This window comes from Sabethes cyaneus, chromosome 1, assembly GCF_943734655.1.
Source record: "Sabethes cyaneus chromosome 1, idSabCyanKW18_F2, whole genome shotgun sequence".
In the NCBI taxonomy this organism is placed as follows: domain Eukaryota; kingdom Metazoa; phylum Arthropoda; class Insecta; order Diptera; family Culicidae; genus Sabethes; species Sabethes cyaneus.
This window is the reverse complement of record NC_071353.1, coordinates 106,335,621-106,360,446: the sequence shown is the minus strand read 5'-3', so window position 1 is coordinate 106,360,446 and position 24,826 is coordinate 106,335,621.

Sequence of the window (24,826 nt, the reverse complement as noted above, 5' to 3'; positions counted from 1 at the left end):
TTTCGACATGCAGATTAATTCTGCACAAATGGTGCTCCGATAAGCGATCGTTATGCGAAATATCGGAAATCGAGCAATGTTCAATGTCTATGGTGTTCAAAATACGTTCAGAAGTATGGAAAAACTTATACTTTACGTTTCTACCTAGAGAATTAACCGCAAACCGGGACCGGTGGACCGAAATGAGAAGCTTAAAACATCAAAGTTACAAGAAACTTTGAGCACCTAAAAGAACTTCTGCACAACAAATTTTCTCGAAGAATAGACCATCGATCTTGCATAACCTTCTTCTGGAAAAGTCCAATCGATGCGTTTTGATGGACGACGAATCGTGCGTCAAATTAGACACAAGTACACTTCTGTGTACTCAATTTTTTAATACTGTACAAGGGACACGTGTTCCTGATCACGTACGATACATCAGGACAGAAAAGTTTGGATAGGAGGTCTTGGTATGGCAAGCAATCTCCTTGTGTGGATTAAAAAGTTCTTCGTATTTCATAACGGACACAATCGACGGCGAGGAATTCAAGCGCACAGTTCCTCCATTGTTTTGGACGGATCTATCTGCTCACTAGGCCGCTGTGACCTTGACAGTGTTCAGAAGTTTTTGTAAAAATCGGCTTGTTTCTCCTGCGTACGACTTGTGACACCGGCCACAATTTATTTCATAAACGATGTTTGTGTTTTTGTCTTTTATAATTTTGTCTTTGGCTTTTGTAAATAGTACGTCTTTTACTTTGACAGTTGGTTTGTAAGCCACGTCAATTTTAAATTGTCCTACCTTTTCACCTAGACCGGCAACATAGGGAATTGTCACAATTTTTTTTCGAAAATAGCAAAATTTCAGTGGCACGTTGATTTTATCTACCTATCATATCAGTATGAACGATAAAATTTAATGCGCATATGCTGCAAACCAACTGAATTGCTTAAAATTTATTAAATATTCTATGGGATATTTTATTATGGTCGCTATGAACCAAATCGATCAGAATATTCTGACAGTAAAACTTTAACTTTGCTACTCACGGATATACTTATTTAGCGAACTTATTTAGCTTTTACCAGAGCGAAATGCGAAAAACTTTATTAAATTATGGTGATGGCTGTCAAGAAGCGAAAGCTTTATTTATCGGTTTTACTAACTGACCCGACAAACTTCGTATTGCCACAAATTAAACTGTGTTGTACATAAATCATGAATCTCGGATGACCTTTCTCACAATCTTGAGTTTTGCAAGTTTCTGGAGAGTTCATGGGTGTTTTAATATACAAATTTTCCTCACTGTAAAGTAGAAAACAACTCCCTTCATTGCTTAGCCTGATAAAATAAAGCGAATAGCATTTAAATATTCGCCATAATTACAAACCATTTCGCCGAATACCATTTTGCGGTACACCAATTCTCGGTTGACCATAACGCGGAATATGGAATTTCGCAGAATACCATTTCGCAAAAAACCTTACGCGGGATGTACCATTTCACGGAAAATCTTTTCGTAGAAAGTATCATTTCGTACCTGGGCAGTGTTGTCAATCTGACAATAGCGAAGTGAGGAGGTGCGACGCGAATACTGGCGCGGTAACCATAGCATGGCGGTAGAGGAAATGCTTCGTCAAACACGAGCGTCTGTTCACCAAGGAGGTGCGGCTCAAACAGCGTCTGTTCCCCATGTTAGGGGCGGCTGATTATTATACTCGTCCTTATGCCAGCAGGGACTCTAAACAGTGCTGTGCACGATGGCCCTCCGGTGAGACAGGGGCTTAGGGGCAGGCCCAACAAGCCGCCCTGGAAAACAAAAAGTTACCAACATCGAAGAAGAAAATAGGGATCGGAACAATCGGCGTCGACCAACGCGACGAAATAAGGACTACGATTGGAAACTCGGGACATGGAATTTCAAACCGCTCGTCTTCCCGCGTTGCGATAGGATAATGTATGACGAACTACATCCCCGAAACTTCGAAGTCGTAGCACTGCAGGAACTTTGCTGGACAGGACAGAAGGTATGGAAAAGCGGGAGACGACAGAATACCAGCCCCCGACCTCCAGGAGGTAGCAGAAGAGATCGGTCGGCTGAAGAACAATAAAGCGGCTGGGGCTGATCAGCTACCCGGCGCGCTGCTGAAATACGGTGGTGACGCACTGGCTAGAGCGCTGCACTGGGTCATTGTCAAGATTTGGGAGGATGAGCTACTACCGGAGGAGTGGACGGAAGGCATTGTGTGTCCGATCTACAAAAAGAGCGACAAGTTGGATTGTTGCAATTACCGCGCAATCACACTGTTGAACGCCGCCTACAAGGTACTCTCCCAACTTTTATGTCGTCGACTATCACCATTTGCAAAGGAGTTCGTGGGGCAATATCAAGCGGGATTCATGGGTGCCCGTGCCACCACGGATCAGATTTTCGCGCTTCGGCAAGTGTTGCAGAAATGTCGTGAATACAACGTGCCCACGCATCATTTATTCATCGACTTCAAATCGACGTACGACACGATCGATCGAGATCAGCTATGGCAGATTATGCACTACTACGGATTTCCGGATAAACTAACGCGATTGGTCAAGGCGACGATGGATCGAGTAATGTGTATTGTTCGAGTACCAGGGGCAGTCTCGAGTCCCTTTGGATCTCGAAGAGGGTTACGGCAAGGTGATGGGCTTTCATGTTTGCTGTTTAACATAACTTTGGATGGTGTGATAAGAAGAGCGGGTATAGACACGAGTGGCACGATATTCACGAAGTCCGTCCAGCTTCTTGGTTTCGCTGACGACGTTGACATCATTACACGTACCTCTGAGAGGATGGCGGAAACGTACATCGGACTAAAAGCTGAAGCCAAACGGATTGGACTTGTCATTAATGTATCGAAAACAAAATACATGAAAGGAAGAGGTTCTGGAGAAGTGAATGCTGACCTCCCTCCCCGGATTCATTTAGACGGTGATGATATCGAGGTGATTGAAGAGTTCGTGTATCTGGGCTCACTGGTTACCGCAGACAACGACACCAGCAGAGAAATACAAAGACGCATTATGGCAGGAAATCGTGCCTACTTTGGACTCCGTAGGACGCTGCGATCGAACAAAATTCGCCACCGCATGAAGTTAACAATCTACAAGACGCTGATTAGACCGGTAGTCCTTTACGGCCATGAGACATGCACTATGCTCGTGGAGGACCAACGCGCCCTTAGTGTTTTCGAACGGAAGGTGTTGCGCACCATCTACAGCGAAGTGCAGATGGAAGATGGAACGTGGAGGAGGCGAATGAACCATGAATTGCATCAGCTACTTAGGGAACCACCCATGGCGCACACTGCAAAAATCGGTCGCCTGCGATGGGCTGGGCATGTCGTGAGGATGTCGGACGACTGCCCGGTTAAAAAAGTTCTCAATAACAATCCGACTGGAACGAGACGGCGGGGCGCGCAGCGAGCAAGACGGATCGATCAAGTGGAAGGCGACCTGCGGACCCTACGTAGACTACGTGGCTGACGAATTGCGGCCATGGACCGAGTGGAATGGAGACGACTTCTTCGTACAGCAGAGGAAACCACGGCCTGGAGCTGATTAAGTAAGTAAGTAAGTAAGGGAAAAGGATGTAGAAAGTAAGGAGTTATTTGTGCCACAGTGCCTTTTGAAGATTTTTTTCTCCAAAATATAGTCACAGATTCAGTCAAAATCGATTTTAACTGTTTTATATGCATATTTTTGCCTTTCTACTATATAAATATATAGTATAAAGGTATAGAAATCACTTGGAAAACCGGAAATGGAAAGAAGGTCCTGCGGGCCGAATGTCATATACCATTCGACTCGATTCGTTTCGAAAACTGAGCATTTTCTGTGTGTGTGTGTGTGTGTGTGTGTGTGTGTGTGTGTGTGTGTGTGTGTGTGTGTGTGTGTGTGTGTGTGTGTGTGTGTGTGTGTGTGTGTGTGTGTGTGTGTGTGTGTGTGTGTGTGTGTGTGTGTGTGTGTGTGTGTGTGTGTGTGTGTGTGTGTGTGTGTGTGTGTGTGTGTGTGTGTGTGTGTGTGTGTGTGTGTGTGTGTGTGTGTGTGTGTGTGTGTGTGTGTGTGTGTGTGTGTGTGTGTGTGTGTGTGTGTGTGTGTGTGTAACGCTTTCAATCTCACTCACTTTTCTCGGAGATGGCTGGACCGATTTTAATGTTCTTAGTGTCAAATGAAAGGTCTAGGTGTCCCATAGGTCTCTATTGAATTTCATATTGATCGGACTTTTAGTTCAAAAGTTATGTATAAAAATACGAAAAATATGGGACTTCATTACCTCATAGGTCCCTTAACCGATTTGAACAAAATTGATTGCATATGAAAGAGGAGCCTTGCAAACCCTTAACTTTCAAATTTCATGATGATTGGGCTTGTAGTTTGAAAGTTACATAAAGAAATGTGAAAAAATAGTATTTAAAACATATTTTTGAAACATATAAGCATTAATTCAATGAAAAACATCACACATTTTATTATTATTTGAAAATTACTGCTGAGATCTATCAAACGAAACCGAGTTATTTAAAATCGGACGGTTCATACAAAAGTTATTCAAATTTTAACTCTAAAGCAACGTATATTAAACCGTTAAAACGTGTGAAATCAAAACATATCAATCAAAGGTTGATTGTATTCAATGTGTGCAATGTATGTATGTATGTATGTATGTATGTATGTATGTATGTATGTATGTATGTATGTATGTATGTATGTATGTATGTATGTATGTATGTATGTATGTATGTATGTATGTATGTATGTATGTATGTATGTATGTATGTATGTATGTATGTATGTATGTATGTATGTATGTATGTGTGTATGTGATGACAATTTGCAATTTTTCAATTTGCATTGAAATTCAAGAAAAGTGAGAAACATGTCAATTGTCTGAAGATTTTGAAACCTCTTAGTAGAATACGAACTCTGAAATCAAAGAAAAGAAAAAAATTTTACCGACTAAATTCCACTATTTAATATTTATTCGCGATAGATACGTATACGCTTTGTCACTGATGAAGCCTGCACGTCGGCGTCGTAGGCGAACTACGTATATGTTGCAAATAAATATTAAATAGTGGGATTCAATCGAAAAGTTTTTTCTTTTCTTTGATTTTAGATTTCAATTGTCATTTTCTTCACTTGCTGTTACTCACAATTGTACAAGAAAAGCAAAAAGCGAAGAAAAGCAGTTTATTTAAGCATGTAGCTAACGTGGTGTACAGGATTAAAAATACTAGTGAGTTGATTTTTCCAAATAAATTTATACAAATTTCCATCAAATTTTGCGCATCAATAGATGCACTTTTCAATCAATAGATACTAGAGCTTAGAAATGTTATATGAAAAATAGGAAGTAAACGTTGCACGGTAGTAACTTTGTAAGATTTGTTTTTGTTAGTGACATTTTAAAGGACAGATGTCTTATGTCATGTATCATGTTTTAATAAATAAATCAAAAATGACTGGGCATCATATCGATCATATTTGCCATGCTCAAGCATGTTTATGGCGCAGCTTTAGCACTATTTTTCGACCTCATCTTGTTTTCCTAGCCCTCTAACTTGTAAACTCGATGCGATCAAGCTAATGACTATCTTCTCATGAAAGTACATTCAAAAGTAGCTTAAGTTTGGATTTTCATGCAAAAATAATTATCTGAAGGAGCGCCAGCTAAGAAAAAGTTCAATTTCTCTTTTTCATATCTAATGCTTTATTCAGTTATTTTTTCTAATTCATATACCTATATTGCAAAATTGAAGCCAAGCAAACTAATAGTAAAATTTTGAGAATAATCATTTTGTTGTAGATATTTTTTTTCTTCAAAAGCGAAGTATAATAATAATTTTTCTGAACTCTTGTTTTTCAAAGATGCTAACTTTTGAACGCATGATATTATTATCAAAATAACAAAATATCAAAAATTTACTATGAACACATATTTCATATTGTCAATTCAAAACAAGTTTCGTATGTGGATCTATACCACAATAGATCAAAATAATGGTCGCAATGGTCAAATCTTCCGACAAAAAAAATGTGGATCTGAAGCCTGAAAGTTACGGCCGTCTGTAGACCCGTTAGAGGGTTAATTTCTAATTTTCTATATATATTCATTCAAGTCTGCAAAAATTATCTTTTATATTTACATTATTTTTCTATAAATCACGTAAATATTATAAAACTAAATAAGGTGTTCATCACAATGTTGCAAATTCTCATCACGATGAAGGCTCATCACTTGCTCGTCAGCGATTTAAATCTTATCAACTGGCAACTCTATCGTATCCTGATTGCTCGCGATGAATCGCCGACGCAAAAACTGATGAGCAAAATATGAATGGATTACGCTCGCAAATACTCGCTCGGTATCTCTGTCTCACACTCATCGCTAATCATCGTTACTTGCTGTCATCCAACCAAGAATGTATTTTGCGATGAAATGTAAACAAGCATATTTTTTGGCAAATTACAAAAAAAATATTGCTCGTTCAAAAATAAAACGATATTCGTACCACATATAATAATTACTAACTTGCTAATAATAATAATATTGCTTGAAATAACTAATAACTTGCCAAACGTCAACATATACTTGCGACGCCATACACAACCAGTAACTTCAAGCGGCACACGGACAAACAAAATGGTTTCAAGATTTAGTTTCAATGAAATGCAAACCTGGTGCAACATTATTATTATTATTTGGTGGCTCGAAGGTTCGAAGCTATGAAAAATAATACATCTTCTTGTGTGACTAACGATGAAGGTTGATAATAAAAATATCGTCGGCCACTGTTAAAAATTTGATCCTGCCAACAAATCTGAAAAATCGCTTGTATATTGTAAACATTTGCAAACGTTGCTGGTGCTTGTCATTATCACGTTGATGTTTTGAAGCGCATTTATGTATTCTGTCGCAAAAATGTATATTCCAAGTTCCTCAGGTGCTAATAGTCGAACTAAAAAATCAACATAAGTGTTAGGTACAAGTTTTTTTGACAGTATAATTCAATATCCGATAGCGTTGCCTGTTTTCCAAAATTGATAAATCATAGCTACTCATCGCGATGAGTAAAATGCGAGGTATTCGTTTTTGATTAACATCACTAGCGATCAAATCATTGCATGAAAAAAAGTGAGTGGTAATTCGCTTTTCTCTCACTCTCATTAAATAATTCTCTGCTAGAAAAGCATTGCCAGAGAATTTGACGTTATGAAATCACCTTTGAGTGTGTTTCGAACCGAATCAGTACTTTTATCGATGAATAGCAACATTGGTTCATCAAGTAACATAAATGACGCTTACAAGTATTTACGCACCCAAAGAAAGAAAATATAGTTATTGTACGCAATACGTTGTGAATTTTACTAGCAAATAAGGATTTTGAGGAATACGGAACGGATATTTAAAAATATAATCAAATTAATTATAGATGTTCCTGAGAAATTAAATTTTGATTATTGTGGCAGTAGAAAGGCTAGGTCACGCCGCTAGGTGGATTAATTCGGGTTTTTCGTTGAGAACTACAATACATTAAATGTATTGTAATGTATTATATTTATAAGCAGTAACATATGCATATAATGTATTAGAACCCAAAATAGGGCTCCTGGCCTCTGGCCACGTGGCTGCCGAGGAGGTCCTAAGTCAACCATACGGTCCTCTCTTTCTACACATTCTGTACTTCGAAACAAACAAAAATCATTTTTTAATCCAAATTTGCAATAGATTACACACCAAGCGCCGGACCTTGTATGAGTGGGGACAGTAAGGTGGACACTGCGATACCGGTCGGTAGTGGAAATATTTTTGCTCACTAAACCCGGTTGAAACTTGTTGTCTGTTAGTCTGTGGCTCAGAGTTTAAACCTGAGAATGGGCGGAAGCATGTCTATTATTTCCTTCACACGCATGAACCGATCATGGGAGAACGAAATCCTATAGCCGGTCCACAAATCGAACAAATCGTACTCGTTCAACGAAGACACAGAAACTCCAGCTATGACTCACATCGGGTGATAAATTTGATTTATTTCCCATCCTCTCATGCTCAATTTCCGCCATGCTTTCCACAAGCAAGCGCCCTGAGGGCCAATGATAACGGGCGAAAATGAAAATCACATTTGTCACATTACCTCGACTGTAAGTAGTTCTCTACCCAGCATGCATACATACGTACCCGCGAGTGGCATGCTGACTTTCTTAGGTGCGAGTGAATAATGGCAGTCACGGTGTATATTTGTACCCTTCTTCCGGAGGATCCAAGAGCGATAAAAATGAGCTATGGCAAGCGCCCAACGGAATACAAGTGTGGCGGTGTTCCACAGATTGAACTTCGGCATATTACGACACGTTGTCTGGAGCCAGCAGTCAAAATGTGTGCTTCCACCGGCGTTTCAAGTTTTGCCCTTCGTCTGTTACCGTACGATGTATGAACGAAGTTCTACTGCACGACATACCGCAGTATAATGGAAAGTGTCGACTTGAACTATTCGGCCACGAAATTTAGAACAATTATTGCAAAAACTATTGGAAATTATCATTGCTTTCAACGAGCCTTGTGGCGATTTTTTACTGCAAGGCGGCAACAGACAAAGTTCTAACCGAAAATTATACATACAATATACAATTAACACTAAGGTGATTAGTTATAAACTTGCCGACATGTTTGCTGCAGGAGTAATTCCGGAATTTTCCGACTTGGCAGGATTAAAACAAAGAAACGTTAGAGGAAGCAAATTTTAAAACACTGCTGGCTGGTTTCTTTGGTAAGTTCCTGTGCTGGGGAGGTAGGGTAAAGTGGTGCAGAATGCACCGTTTAAGCAAAACATCATTTTGCAGAGCAACGGCGTGTTTGTTCCACGTTTTTCAACTTCTGGAAGACTTTGGGATCTTTTTTACACTTACTCCTGGTGAAATTTCCTAACGAAAACCAGTATTTTTTGTTATTTTTGACGATTTTTGGCAAGAGTCAAAATCATTATGTGGGACAAAACGCCAAAGCCCGTGGACAAAACGCACCAAGTTTGCCCAGCTAAGCGTTAAACGCAACCAGCAAATTTACATATAAACACGTGTTGTATAAACTCCTAAAATTAGGCTGCCGAAATGGCGGAAGCGTTCGTTAACAAAAGATGGACTGCAAATTAAAAATATTTTTTAACTGTTCGATCCCGCTGTGATGCATTCTGCCCCTGTTTTGTATTTTGAAGTTTTTTGCAATATATGTGAAAAATATGTATAGTTAATGCCGTTTTTGTGATGAATCATCGAGTATGACAGTATATCAATTAGATAGACTGTATTTATTATGAAATTGGCATACCGACTAGTGGTAAAAGCTTAAGAGAAAACCGTGATTTCTTACATGTGGAATGAGATCGCGGATAATCGCTTGATTTTATTGGATGTGGCTATGTTTGATGCTTTTACATGCTACATAATTATGAATTAGCGTGTTTTACACCAAAATAAAATGCGCATTCATAATTTTACCAAAAAGCTTCCGCGTTTTTAAGCAATTAATAGCATGGGCTATTCTACCCCCACGGTGCGTTCTGGACAGTCCTACCCTACTATCATTTTACTTGCGTAAATGTAGGGGACAGCATTGCCGATGACGATCGGAGATTTGTTTGTGTGACCTGTATAGAAAAGGCTTCGAGTGTGGCAAGCTCCAAATCAGGTCGATCGACCACAGCAAGTGTCAGAGCGGCAAGAGCTGCCCCCGAACTACAGCGCCTTGAGGAGGAAAAACGCTTGGAGCGAGAATTCCTTGCGAAAAAGTACGACATACTTCACGCTCAACTATACGAGCAGGAGGAAATATGAAGCGTAAGAAATCGTCAATCTCATCGCAGTCGTCGCAGTGTACAGCGAACCACAGATTGGGTAGAGAGTCAGTTAATCCCGACTACGACCGCTAGCACCGGACCGTTAGAAGTCCCAGTTAGTATTCCGTCCCGGGCTGACACCATCTCCAAGGTTATTCCAGCACCAACTTTGTCGCAACAAATAATAACCGCTCCTGAAATCGATACTCATGGCTCTCAACAGCAAGGCTTCATTCGGAAATAATTTAACCCGATTACGACTGCTAGCACCGGATCGCTAGAAATCCCAGCTAGTATTCTCTCCCGGACTGGCACTATCTTTAAGTGTATGCCAGTGCTGGCGTTGTCGCAACAAATCACCCCTTTGGATAATGTTATAACCCCGCAGTTACAGTATGTGATTACTCGACAATGATCGATCATAATTTGCTAGGAGAAGCCATTAGTGGTTTGAATATTTCGGGTCATAATTTCCGCCCCACGAATCTTTCTGTAATCACGAATAAACAAGGTACAGAAGAATTAGTTCGGCAGCTGCATGAACTACAGCAAAAGATGAATTGCTTACAGTCACAACTGTTATTCGCACAATCACATAATACACATCAGCGTACTGTTGAACCGGCACGGCCACCTTGGCGGTCCCAACCGGGTAAGGAGCATGGACAACTAGGCCGAATCTCGGAGTACGAGTTCCCAGGCAACAAAGATATCATTAGCAGTTCGGTATGTCAAACGTGCTTCGGTGCGGTACATACTAAAGTTAGCAACATGCTTGTCAATTTTTGATAAAACACCAACTAGTGTGCCTATGGTTGGTTCTGCCGATGCATGTACTTCTCCAAAAACGACCCGACTATCCCGTACACCATCAGTATTGCTATTCGTACCAGCTTAAATAAGTACCCCGCACCATCACACTCCTGGCCCCTCCGTGCATACAGTATCAGCCTATTTATTGCCAAAAATTTCGTCGATGGTTGTAGCTTCAAATCCTGCAGCATCAGTTGCAGCTGCCATTCAGTCTGCCTCTGAATCCAGTCCAGTGCCTTCATTCAGTAGATCTCAAGTTGTCGACATGGTACCGGTCACAAGAACTTCTGCTCTGCTTACTACCTTTGATGCTGTTTCCGTCTCTACGGTTTCTCATGATGAATTCGTTTCTACACCTGCTTCTGTTGTAAGACTGTTATTCACAGTTCACAGCAACTCGCTGCTAGACAGATTGTCCCCAGAGATCTCCCTCCTTTCTCTGGCGATCTCATCGAGTGGCAGTTGTTCCTGAGCACCTTCAGTAACTCGACGGAAATGTGTGGGTATACAGACAGAGAAAACATGATGAGACTACAACGCTGCCAGAAAGGTAAAGCGCTGGAAGCTGTCAGATACTCGTACAAGGTCAGTCAGCAAGAACTTCAAGCCTTTGATGTGAAGCGAACCTGGTTCTTACCGTTAAATGTCATCATCAATTCCAAAAAACTGAGCAAGCTTCGTTTGATTTGGGACGCGGCAGCAAAGGTCCAAGGGCAGTCGCTCAAATCTGCTTTATTGCCAGGTCCGGACCTTGTTACACCACTTCCGTCAGCGTTGAGTTCGTTTCGCGAGTTTCGTGTAGCTATCACTGGGGATATCTTCGAAATGTTTCATCAAATCATAATCCAGCCGGAAGCTCGTTCGGCGCTATTGTTTTTATGGAGAGACAATCCAATGGAGCAGTTCGACGTGTTCGCGATGAAGGTGGCAACCTTTGGCTCTACTTGTTCGCCTTTAGCTGCACAGTTTGTTAAAAACCAAAATACCATGGCGTTCGCTGACCGATATCCCCAAGCAGCTAACGCAATTATCAAGGATCATTATGTGTACGTAGTGTGGATAGTACAGAGCACGCCATCGAGTTAGCACTTCGAGTAAAAGAAGTACAGGCCAAAGCCAAGTTTCACATACGAAACTGGCTTTCAAACGATAAAGAAGTCCACGCATGGGTCGGGGAACAGAACGTAGAATTGTCGAAAAGTTTCGCAGTTAGCAAGGCATCGTCAAATGAACGAGTACTTGGGATGATTTGGAAACCAGACCAAGACGTTTTCGTTTTTCAAGGATTATTCCAAGATAACCTTCAACCGTTTCTCCAAGGCATCGAAATTCCAGCGAAACGGCAAGTGCTACGCATAGTCATGAGCATTTTTGATCCCCTCGGGCTAATTGCTGTGTTTGTAGTAGGGGAACAAGGGGTAAGAAGGTCCGGCGGGGTAAGAGGGACCACATCGATTTCGTCAAGAAATCCTTAAATTTTCTACAAATGCCCTAGTATGTTTTGTTTATTAGCCTATCGAGACTTTCGAGACAAGCTGTGGCACTCGGTCGTATCCAACGTCAAAACTAGAATCAAAACAAACTTTTCGTTCGCAGTGTCTTCATACGATATAATTTCAGCAGCAACAAATTTAAGGTTTTTCAGCAAAAAAGCTAAGTATTTTGACGTTTCTCGTACCACTGACTTTAATTGGGCAATTCCTGTTCTGCGTGTGGCGGAAAATGTATATAAAATAGTACGGATTGAGAGATAAAAGCAAAATAATGCAAATTGTTAGCTAGGGGTAAGACGGGCCACTTTTCACGGGGTTAAAGGGCCATACGTCATAGTGCTCATAATTGCCTAAAGTTCTTCTGTTTAGTGTCTTAATAGATTTTAAAAATATTGAATGAAAAAGAGAACCTTTTTCCTGTTAAATTTGACTAACTATTTTATTATTCTGACAGATAAGCATTTCGTTTACGACTTGCAGGCTTGAGCAGTGTCTTTTTCGAAAAAAGTACACCTGTAATAAAAATCATCCCTGAATCTGAGATCATCCTGTCTAACACAGAGCCTCCCAAGTCAAAAAAGGCAACAAGTGCCATTCGAATAACACGATCAATGTAAGTTTGGATCTAACGGAATCAAAATTCGATGATTCCAATTCACTTAACGTTGCCTTCTTTACCTTCACCTAAAATTAATGGTATTCGAAGAGTAAACGTCCTGCTGACAAATCAACAAAAATAACGCCAAGAAAAGAGTAAATAAAAACCAGTGGAGTAAAATAACGTCTACACTTATTTTCAAAATTGTACTAGTAGTAAAGTTCCTTCTCTTAGTAGGTGTCTAAATTAAACTATACCTTATTTTAGCATGTACCTAAAACCCCCTTAAGAACTTGTTCTTACAAAGTTAATAATATTGAAATTATGTTTACAACTCAAAGAAACCTTCAAATCTGCCACAATCCGCCTTACTCCGCCATGGTCCGTCTTATCCCTTTGGTGGTCCTTCTTACCCCGCTTGGTTGTGAACGAGTGATTTTTAGACGTTTCGAAAATTGATGAAAAATCACGGAAAAATAAACTAATTAATTCTTTATATAATTTTTAATGGTAGATAAATGAATGATTTTCCATGTGTGGAACAAGAAAATGTGAATTTTCGTACACATTTTATGCTAGCAATTTATTCGCTTAGGGGGGCCGTCTTACCCCGTCTTCCCCTACACGGAAAAATTATCCTCCAGAATATCCGGCGCGCGCCAGTCGAGTGGGATGAGAAAATTACCGGCGAACTTCTGAAACAGTGGAAAAGGTGAAAGAAACTACTATCGAAACTGGACAAAATCGAAATACCACGCTGCTACATCCAAGATGCGACGAAAAAAATCTACAGCACGTTGGAGTTACACGTCTTTGTAGATGTAGTATTTTGGAGTGACTCCAGTACCGTGCTCTCTTGGTTGCGGTCAGATCAAAGGCGTTTCTGGCAGTTCGTTGCATTTCGAGTGACAGAAATCCTCGAAAACTCCAAAGTCGAAGAATGGCGATGGATACCCTCACGCTATAATGTGGCCGTCGAAGCAACAAAATGGGGAAAAGGTCCCACAATCAACAGTAACAGTCGACGGTTTCAAGCTCCAACCCACTTGTACCAGGATCGTAAATTGTGGCCAAAGCAAGAGTTGCGGGTGTTCACAGGTCGTGACAAGCGGGTGCGAAGCGCTGAAGTGAAGACAGCTACTGGAGTATTCCATCGACCAGCCACGGCACTAGCTGTTCTGGAAATTGGCGGTACAGCTGGAGTAGACTCCTAGCAATACGGGTCGGGGTATGTTATGAACAGCGTCGGCGACAGAGGGTTAACAATGCCAAAAGGCGTAACGAACGTTACCACTGGAGTTACCACAGGACTAACTGACAAGCAATGACAATTCATTTACACATACATTGTAAAACCACAAAACGATAGAACTTGCAACGTTTAACAGTTATTAAAACACATTTTCTTATAAAATTACATAAAATATTATTCTAAAGTTGGACAGCAGACAACATGCTAAAAGGACTCCCCAAGAAACATTTATCCGCTAAATAAACATTTTAGCAGCCACAATTATTCAGCCATAGCTGAATATCCAACGAATCACATTTATATAAACAACTGTACAATACTTATTCAGCTGGAATTGGAGAACTTATACAACCTATTTTATTCGACTCGGAAAAACCCTTGTTAAGCAGTTATATCGCCTTTGTGCGCTTTGTTTCCAGCTTTGCGCAAATTGGTTATTTAAAACGCGTAAAAGCCTCTATTAAGTTACATTACAGCTTCAAAGCAGCTATTAGCAAGCCCGAAGCTTGACTTAGATGTTTAAGAGCTGAAAAAAGGTTTTTATTCCTAATACTATACCATAGTTCAGCCACAAATTGAATAAATTCAGCTAAAAAACGTTTGATCAGTCTGGAATTGTTACTTGGGTAACTGCTTTCAAAGCTGTAATGAAGCTTAAGAGAGGCTTTTGCGTGTTTTTAAATAACCAATTTGCGCAATTCTGTTAATTTTATTTTTAGAACGAGAAATAGTTTTGCAATGCTTTTTGAGTCGCTTAATCAACGTCAACTTATCAATCTTTATGCAGTCAACAAATAATCTATTTTTAAATTTAAAAAAGAATAGAACGCGTCATATTTATTTTGCTTTGGCGTCGTATGCTATGTTTTAAATTTTGAATAACTTGAATTCGTATATGCAAGCTAATTAAAATTGCGTCTCGTCATCTTTCGGGAATTGAACCGCCATCTTCTGATCCATAAGCACTCATCGTATGATCCGCCCCATCTGCATCTGCAGAACAGACAGTGAAAATATCTTTACACTTGAAGCAGTCGATAATGTCGATAACGATAACAAATATTTTTGCTGCCAGTCGAATTGCGAAACTCTATGATCTGACAGTATGTGTGCTGTGAACCGAATGAAAGCTTGGTATTAGTTTGTAAAGCCACCTTAACACCCTTAAGCAGCTTTAAAGCAGTTTGAAAGCTGTGAGCCTAATGAAAACGTCTACTGGTTTATAAGGCCACTTCTAAGCAACCGTAAAACGGCTCTATGTTTATGGCTGTTTAGAATCGGATTATTTAGCAGAAAAATCCGCTATTAAGCTTGTTTATCAGCGTTGGAGGAAAGCTGGTTTGGAAAAACTTAAAGTAGCTTAAACTTCGCTTGGTCAAACACCATTTGAGTATTTACTTTATGCAGCTTGGATCGCCTGAAACCAACTCGTAAACAGCAATTGCTCAAGCTGTTCCCGAAAGATGACGACATGCATTTTTAATTAGCTTGCAAATACGAATCAAGTTATTCGAAATTTAAAATATAGCTGCTAATGACGCCAAAGCAAAATAAATATGACGCGTTCCATTTTTGAAATTTAAAAATAGATTATTTTTGGCTGCCTAAAGGTTAATGAGACGTTGATTAAGCGACTGAAAGAGCATTGCGAAACTATTGCTCGTTCTAAAAGTAGAATTGACAGAATTGCGCAAATTGGTTATTTAAAAACACGCAAAAGTCTCTAATTAGCTCCATTGCAGCTTTGAAAGCAGCTACCCAAGTAACAATTTCAGGCTGATCAAACGCTTTTATAGCTGAATTTATTCTACCAGAGGCAGAACTATGGTTTAGTTTTAGAAATAAAAAACTTTTTTCAGCTCTTAAACATGTAAATTTGGGGATTTTATCAAGCTCCGGGCTTGCTAATAGCTGCTTTCGAAGCTGCAATGGAGCTTAATAGAGGTTTTTGCGCGTTTTAAATAACCAATTTACGCAAAGCTGGAAACAAGGCGCACAGAGGTTATATAAAGGGCGATATAATTGCTTAGCAAGTGTTTTTTCTACCTCAAGCGAAATAGGTTGTATAAGCTCTCCAATTTCGGCTGAATAAGTATAGTAGAATTGTTTACATAAATTTTATTCGATTCAGCTATGGCTGAATAATAATGGATGCTAGAATACTTAATCAGCGCATAAATGTGTCGTGGGAGGGCTGTTTATTAGGATGACATATCGTTTATAGCACAATTATTGAGAATATTGACGGGTTGTGGAGAGGTTGAAGATGCGCCTAATCTGCTTGTGACACTATTATGTGAAGCAGCTGATTTACAGCGCATTCGTTGGCTGCTTAATCACTTATACAATACAGAGGTCTTTGCTTAAATTTATTCAGCGTCTACCACCTGTATTCAGAGTTAAATCAGCTGTGACCAAATCAGTAGCATTTTAATTCAGCTTCGGTGTTTGTTGGGTAGAAATGTAAGTTAAAAATACACTTTAAAATCAATTACATTCCTAATTTGCAAAACTAAAATTGCAATTACAGCTTAAAAGCAAACTTCTAACCTAAAACGGAGTTTCGCTAAAAAAGAAGTCCCTAAAACTTCATTACGTTGGCTGTACCAACACATGTGGAATGAGATCGCGGATAATCGCTTGATTTTATTGGATGTGGCTATGTTTGATTACATTCTACACAATTATGAATTAGCTTGTTTTACACCAAAATAAAATGCGCATTCATAATTTTACCAAATAGTTTCCGCGTTTTTAAACAATTAATAGCATGGGCCATTCTATCCCCCCGGTGCGTTCTGGACAGTCTTCCCCTACATTCTAACTAAACCCATTTACGGCCACTGTCGATTCGGAAAGCCGCCCTGAAGCGCACCGGAACCGGCCAGCAGTTTTCCACATGAGCTAAAGTGGTAAGTAAACTCTGCTGGAAAACTAATTCAATGAAAATGTGTAGCAGTGTCCTGTGTGTATGTGAGGAAAGCGCCGGTAGTGCTAGAAGTAGCAAGAGTAACCATTAGCCCGAGCAAGCCAGAGACTTGAGACCTTTCAATAAGTAAAGATATTTAATCACTTTTGTGTTCGGTAACCCGCCGGCGTTTCCTCCCAGTTTACTCAATGAGCGGTAAATGCCATTTTGGTTGCAAAATTGTCTCCATTCGGGCACTGGCCGGTGCCACGTTTTGGTCCAACAGCAGACAGAGGGAATAATTTATGCAAAATGTTTTGTTGGAGTCAGCTCATCAATTCGACTCCCGTGTTGTGTTTTCAGCAAACGGACGGCACAGCCCGGCGAAAGGGTACCCCACACGTGTTCGTAGGGCAAATTTGCCGGAATTTAACCCCTAATCGGAGAGAGCGAGGTCATTTGATGGAATTACAGAAGCTGACACTTTCGGTAGCCCGGCAGGGGATCACATTTTATGGTGTGCAATTTTGCTGTCGTGGAAATGAACTTGTTTGTCCTTAACGGTCGGTGACTTGATCCTAACGGTGTGGGCGGTGTTTTAATGGAAGGGCAATTAAAATTAAAAATTACACTGGGTTTCAATTTCTTTTTGGTTTTAGTGTTTAGTGCTTTAGTTGTTTAGTGACAGGGATCTCTAACCATCACTAAAACCTTTCCTGGCCCCAAAAACCTCTTCATGCAAATTTTCACGCCGATTGGTTCAGTAGTTTTTGATTCTATAGAGAACTTCCCGACAGACAGACAGACAGACAGACAGACAGACAGACAGACAGACAGACAGACAGACAGACAGACAGACAGACAGACAGACAGACAGACAGACAGACAGACAGACAGACAGACAGACAGACAGACAGACAGACAGACAGACAGACAGACAGACAGACAGACAGACAGACAGACAGACAGACAGACAGACAGACAGACAGACAGACAGACAGACAGACAGACAGACAGACAGACAGACAGACAGACAGACAGACAGACAGACAGACAGACAGACAGACAGACAGACAGACAGACAGACAGACAGACAGACAGACAGACAGACAGACAGACAGACAGACAGACAGACAGACAGACAGACAGACAGACAGACAGACAGACAGACAGACAGACAGACAGACAGACAGACAGACAGACAGACAGACAGACAGACAGACAGACAGACAGACAGACAGACAGACAGACAGACAGACAGACAGACAGACAGACAGACAGACAGACAGACAGACAGACAGACAGACAGACAGACAGACAGACAGACAGACAGACAGACAGACAGACAGACAGACAGACAGACAGACAGACAGACAGACAGACAGACAGACAGACAGACAGACAGACAGACAGACAGACAGACAGACAGACAGACAGACAGACAGACAGACAGACAGACAGACAGACAGACAGACAGACAGACAGACAGACAGACAGACAGACAGACAGACAGACAGACAGACAGACAGACAGACAGACAGACAGACAGACAGACAGACAGACAGACAGACAGACAGACAGACAGACAGACAGACAGACAGACAGACAGACAGACAGACAGACAGACAGACAGACAGACAGACAGACAGACAGACAGACAGACAGACAGACAGACAGACAGACAGACAGACAGACAGACAGACAGACAGACAGACAGACAGACAGACAGACAGACAGACAGACAGACAGACAGACAGACAGACAGACAGACAGACAGACAGACAGACAGACAGACAGACAGACAGACAGACAGACAGACAGACAGACAGACAGACAGACAGACAGACAGACAGACAGACAGACAGACAGACAGACAGACAGACAGACAGACAGACAGACAGACAGACAGACAGACAGACAGACAGACAGACAGACAGACAGACAGACAGACAGACAGACAGACAGACAGACAGACAGACAGACAGACAGACAGACAGACAGACAGACAGACAGACAGACAGACAGACAGACAGACAGACAGACAGACAGACAGACAGACAGACAGACAGACAGACAGACAGACAGACAGACAGACAGACAGACAGACAGACAGACAGACAGACAGACAGACAGACAGACAGACAGACAGACAGACAGACAGACAGACAGACAGACAGACAGACAGACAGACAGACAGACAGACAGACAGACAGACAGACAGACAGACAGACAGACAGACAGACAGACAGACAGACAGACAGACAGACAGACAGACAGACAGACAGACAGACAGACAGACAGACAGACAGACAGACAGACAGACAGACAGACAGACAGACAGACAGACAGACAGACAGACAGACAGACAGACAGACAGACAGACAGACAGACAGACAGACAGACAGACAGACAGACAGACAGACAGACAGACAGACAGACAGACAGACAGACAGACAGACAGACAGACAGACAGACAGACAGACAGACAGACAGACAGACAGACAGACAGACAGACAGACAGACAGACAGACAGACAGACAGACAGACAGACAGACAGACAGACAGACAGACAGACAGACAGACAGACAGACAGACAGACAGACAGACAGACAGACAGACAGACAGACAGACAGACAGACAGACAGACAGACAGACAGACAGACAGACAGACAGACAGACAGACAGACAGACAGACAGACAGACAGACAGACAGACAGACAGACAGACAGACAGACAGACAGACAGACAGACAGACAGACAGACAGACAGACAGACAGACAGACAGACAGACAGACAGACAGACAGACAGACAGACAGACAGACAGACAGACAGACAGACAGACAGACAGACAGACAGACAGACAGACAGACAGACAGACAGACAGACAGACAGACAGACAGACAGACAGACAGACAGACAGACAGACAGACAGACAGACAGACAGACAGACAGACAGACAGACAGACAGACAGACAGACAGACAGACAGACAGACAGACAGACAGACAGACAGACAGACAGACAGACAGACAGACAGACAGACAGACAGACAGACAGACAGACAGACAGACAGACAGACAGACAGACAGACAGACAGACAGACAGACAGACAGACAGACAGACAGACAGACAGACAGACAGACAGACAGACAGACAGACAGACAGACAGACAGACAGACAGACAGACAGACAGACAGACAGACAGACAGACAGACAGACAGACAGACAGACAGACAGACAGACAGACAGACAGACAGACAGACAGACAGACAGACAGACAGACAGACAGACAGACAGACAGACAGACAGACAGACAGACAGACAGACAGACAGACAGACAGACAGACAGACAGACAGACAGACAGACAGACAGACAGACAGACAGACAGACAGACAGACAGACAGACAGACAGACAGACAGACAGACAGACAGACAGACAGACAGACAGACAGACAGACAGACAGACAGACAGACAGACAGACAGACAGACAGACAGACAGACAGACAGACAGACAGACAGACAGACAGACAGACAGACAGACAGACAGACAGACAGACAGACAGACAGACAGACAGACAGACAGACAGACAGACAGACAGACAGACAGACAGACAGACAGACAGACAGACAGACAGACAGACAGACAGACAGACAGACAGACAGACAGACAGACAGACAGACAGACAGACAGACAGACAGACAGACAGACAGACAGACAGACAGACAGACAGACAGACAGACAGACAGACAGACAGACAGACAGACAGACAGACAGACAGACAGACAGACAGACAGACAGACAGACAGACAGACAGACAGACAGACAGACAGACAGACAGACAGACAGACAGACAGACAGACAGACAGACAGACAGACAGACAGACAGACAGACAGACAGACAGACAGACAGACAGACAGACAGACAGACAGACAGACAGACAGACAGACAGACAGACAGACAGACAGACAGACAGACAGACAGACAGACAGACAGACAGACAGACAGACAGACAGACAGACAGACAGACAGACAGACAGACAGACAGACAGACAGACAGACAGACAGACAGACAGACAGACAGACAGACAGACAGACAGACAGACAGACAGACAGACAGACAGACAGACAGACAGACAGACAGAAATCCATTTTTATGTAGAAGATGAGGTTTCCACTTTAGCGGGGATTTCTTCGACATTGTTATTTTTATACATATCCTCATTTTCATTGCGTTTACTGTTCGTTGTCAATTACGTCTGACACACCCACTGGCAAAACACTGTTCGCCTGTGCAGCAATGGTCTTATACAGTGTGCCCAGTAGCAAATTGTTCGCAGTTCTTACAACGGCTTGACAAATTCTACCAGCTCATCCCGGCAAGACTTCTATAACGCATCCCCTGACCCAATCATTTAGAAATGTCAGGAGTACGCCGTGCCCGCGCATCATATTTTTGTTGGATTTCAGGACAGCATACGATACAGTCGAGCACACACAGCTATGGCGGATAATGTACGAGAACGGTTTTCCGGACAAACTGACGTGGCTAATTAAGGATAGCCTGGAGCGAGTGACAGAGTATGCGGTTGTTACCAGCAGCATACAAACTTTTACAAAAGTAACAGAACGAAAATAATTCTGCAACAGATAGCGAAACATATACGAATAAAAAAACCCTGATAACTTACTAAAACCAGCCTATTTACGGAAAAAATACTGGTAAAAACGGTAAAATTTATGCTTCAAATCAATGTTTAAAGCAAATAAAGCAACATATGATATTTACATCTTCTAAAAAGTTAAGTATTTTGATAGTATCCAAAAGTTTGTAGAACATGCCGTACCTGTTAGATGGGGTTTTGTGTACAAAAAGTTAACAAAAACTGATTTTACGGGGGTCACGACAGAAAGTCAATTATATCTCGCAAACCATATGATGCAGATAGTTAGTATCTTCGACAAAGTTTAATGAAATTAAAAGTTCTACAACTTTGCCGAACACGTGACCATGCTATCTAGTTCCTATAAGAAATCATTTTTTTTCAAATTTGTTATCCCCTTAATATCTAATTATACGAAAATATCACTAGATGCAGAATATTTTTTTATGAAACTTCTCCTAAGACGCATAAGCTCGAAAACGTCAGGAAAAGCGAGAAAAGACTTTTCCTGGCGTTTTTTCCAGAAAAGACTTTTCCTGGCGTTTTTTCCAGAATGGTCCCACTGTGCAGCGTCAGCGTTGATGGGCTTTAGCCTCAGAAACGTCCGTTTGCTCCTGGCAACACACACTTGTGACGACGACGATATCGGGAAGGAGCTCGCTGGCCACCAGCATCTTTCGACAGCCCGGCATTTTGCAGTAAACCGTCAACCAGTAGCTTGCAGGTGAAGTTAACGGACGACTTTTGTCCGCTAATGCATTCTGGAACTTCTTCCGGCGTAGAGTGAAGTTACAGTTGAAACGTGATGCCACTCCAGCCTACAACGGATGATGTTCCGATAAATACATGTGGCACGCAACAACGATCGTACTTTAATGGTGGTCCGGAATACTGTTCCTTGTATCTCGTTGGCTGGGCGGGCGTCCTGAAAGGGTACCGATAACCTGAAAGGGACATCAATGGGCTGCGACGTGTAGTGGCAGATAATCGGCCGCGTGGGGAACGCCGTACCGACAATTCTACCTCCGTTCGGCAAATGGTTCTGATGACCTGATGGACTTTATTACCGGTTTCTTGTGGTTACTTTCTTTCGGCAAATGTTCTGTTCAGGGATGCCAGACGTTTTTCCAGAGCTGGGGGCTATTCATGGTTAGTATGTTTTTGTCTTAGTCCGTACCGTCTTATAAAATTACGCAGGTTACTTGTATCGCCGAGCGACACTATTGTCAACACCCAATAAACATTTACGTTGATTAGTAGCTTATTCAACCGTTGTATAGCTAATTACGGGGTTACAAGCGCTTGATAAGCTGTTATATGTCAAAAATGTTTGTTGGGCAATTTACCGCCCGGCAACGAGTCAAAAATCGGACTATTACCGAATTAAAATTGATGTAAGTGAGTAAAGGAATCTGTTCAAGGTCACAAGTTCAGGTCATAGTCGACTATTTCAAAGAATTTCCAGAACAAAAGCTAGAAAAAATCGATCAAAAAGGAATATACTGGAGCGTAGTAGCAAAAGGGTCTCAACAGGGCCACCAGTAAGCTGTAATTTTGAGTTCATGGTGAGTATCAGGAGTTTTGGTTGACACTAGAAACAAACAAATAAATCAGCAGACTGAAGCACTAATGCCGCATACATAGCACTACTAACAGTTTACAAACTACACAGCTTGTAATTATTTGTGTGGTAGATGTAATCTAAGGCGATTCAACAGCACACGCCAGAAGAGCGGTTTGTCAGACCTCGGTGTTCAAAGAGCGAAATTCCTATTAATCTGAACAAAAAGACGCGCTACCTAACCTTCAAAACTGGTACACAAAATCTTCGCTTAGCATGGGGGATTAATGACAGGTTGCGTATCAAAACTTTATAACACAATTACCGGGAGATCATTTTCCCCGGGTTTTCCCAGGTTGCCTACCTGGTTCCAGCATCCCACTGGTACAGGCCCGCACCACTACGGTAACCTCTTCACTTGTCATCGTGATAAATCGCCTTCATCACTCGGCGAAAGTTCGGCAAAATATTCAACGGAACCGCCAACCGATCCGAACATTCAAGCCATCTATCCAACCATCCAGCCATTCATCCATCCATCCATCCATCCATCCGCTCATCCTGCTGGAGGTACGTGCCGACCGTGACGACTGATCCCGGCGCGGATGCCGCATCCATCATCCATGAATATTCAGATGAGCGCCGACTGCTGGCTGGGTAGCACACACCGCACGTGGCATTTACCGACCGGCCCGGGAGGGAGCGGATTCGGAAGCACCATCGAGTCGCGGCGTTCGATGGGGATTGCACGAAAGTACTATCGTTGTCTCGTTTCGCCAGATTAAGCCGTCAAGTAAACAGACAAATGGGAGGCAAATTGAGAAATATTGTTGATAATTTAAATATTAGCTTCATTGTTTCGAGGGATCCTGACTTTCGCGCGTACAGCGGGCCGGCGGAAGGAAAAATCAACCATTCAGGACGCAATAATGAAGCGAGTTGTCGGGTAGGGAAGGCAAATCAAAAATTTATCATCGTCGGATGATGCAAAAAGTAGTGGCAGTTCGGTGTCCGTTCCGGTGAAATCTCTACGGACCGAAACGGAAAAGGAACGCGAACAACGGGCACCGGAGCAAGATAAATTGCCTTCCGGGGAAAATGAGCGAAAAGTAACTTTCGGGGAGGAACTGTCGGCTCTTTTTTTTTTAATGAAAAACGAATGATCATTCAGGATGTGAAAATGGCGCTACGCGAAATAAAAACGATACCAATTTGTGAAAATGTAGACACCCGGCCTTCGTAAACTATTTACTAGACTGTAAAATGTGTTGACAACACCAAGCAGATCAGCTGAACTACGACCAAAACCGTTTGCGACAATTCCTGTCTTGAAGACTGGAACAGACAGACAGACAAGCACATTTACGCAAAATCCAAACAAGTTTAGCCACGCATTGCTTCTCGAATTTCACAGTTGTTTTCTACGCGTTATCGATCCAATCTTGACGGGCAGCTCACAAAAAAAAAACACCCGGCTGCTGTCCTCCGGGAGCAAAAAGACTTCTGGACTTTGCCTTTCGATTGTCTCCCTTTCCACTGATCCGTTTTTTATTTCTTTTCACACAAACAGACTCACACACGTGCTGCGATCTAGCTTATTTGATATTATAATTTCACGGTGTAAATTAATTCACTGCCAATCGAATTATGGTCTATAAAGCGCACAACAATTGACTTTCAG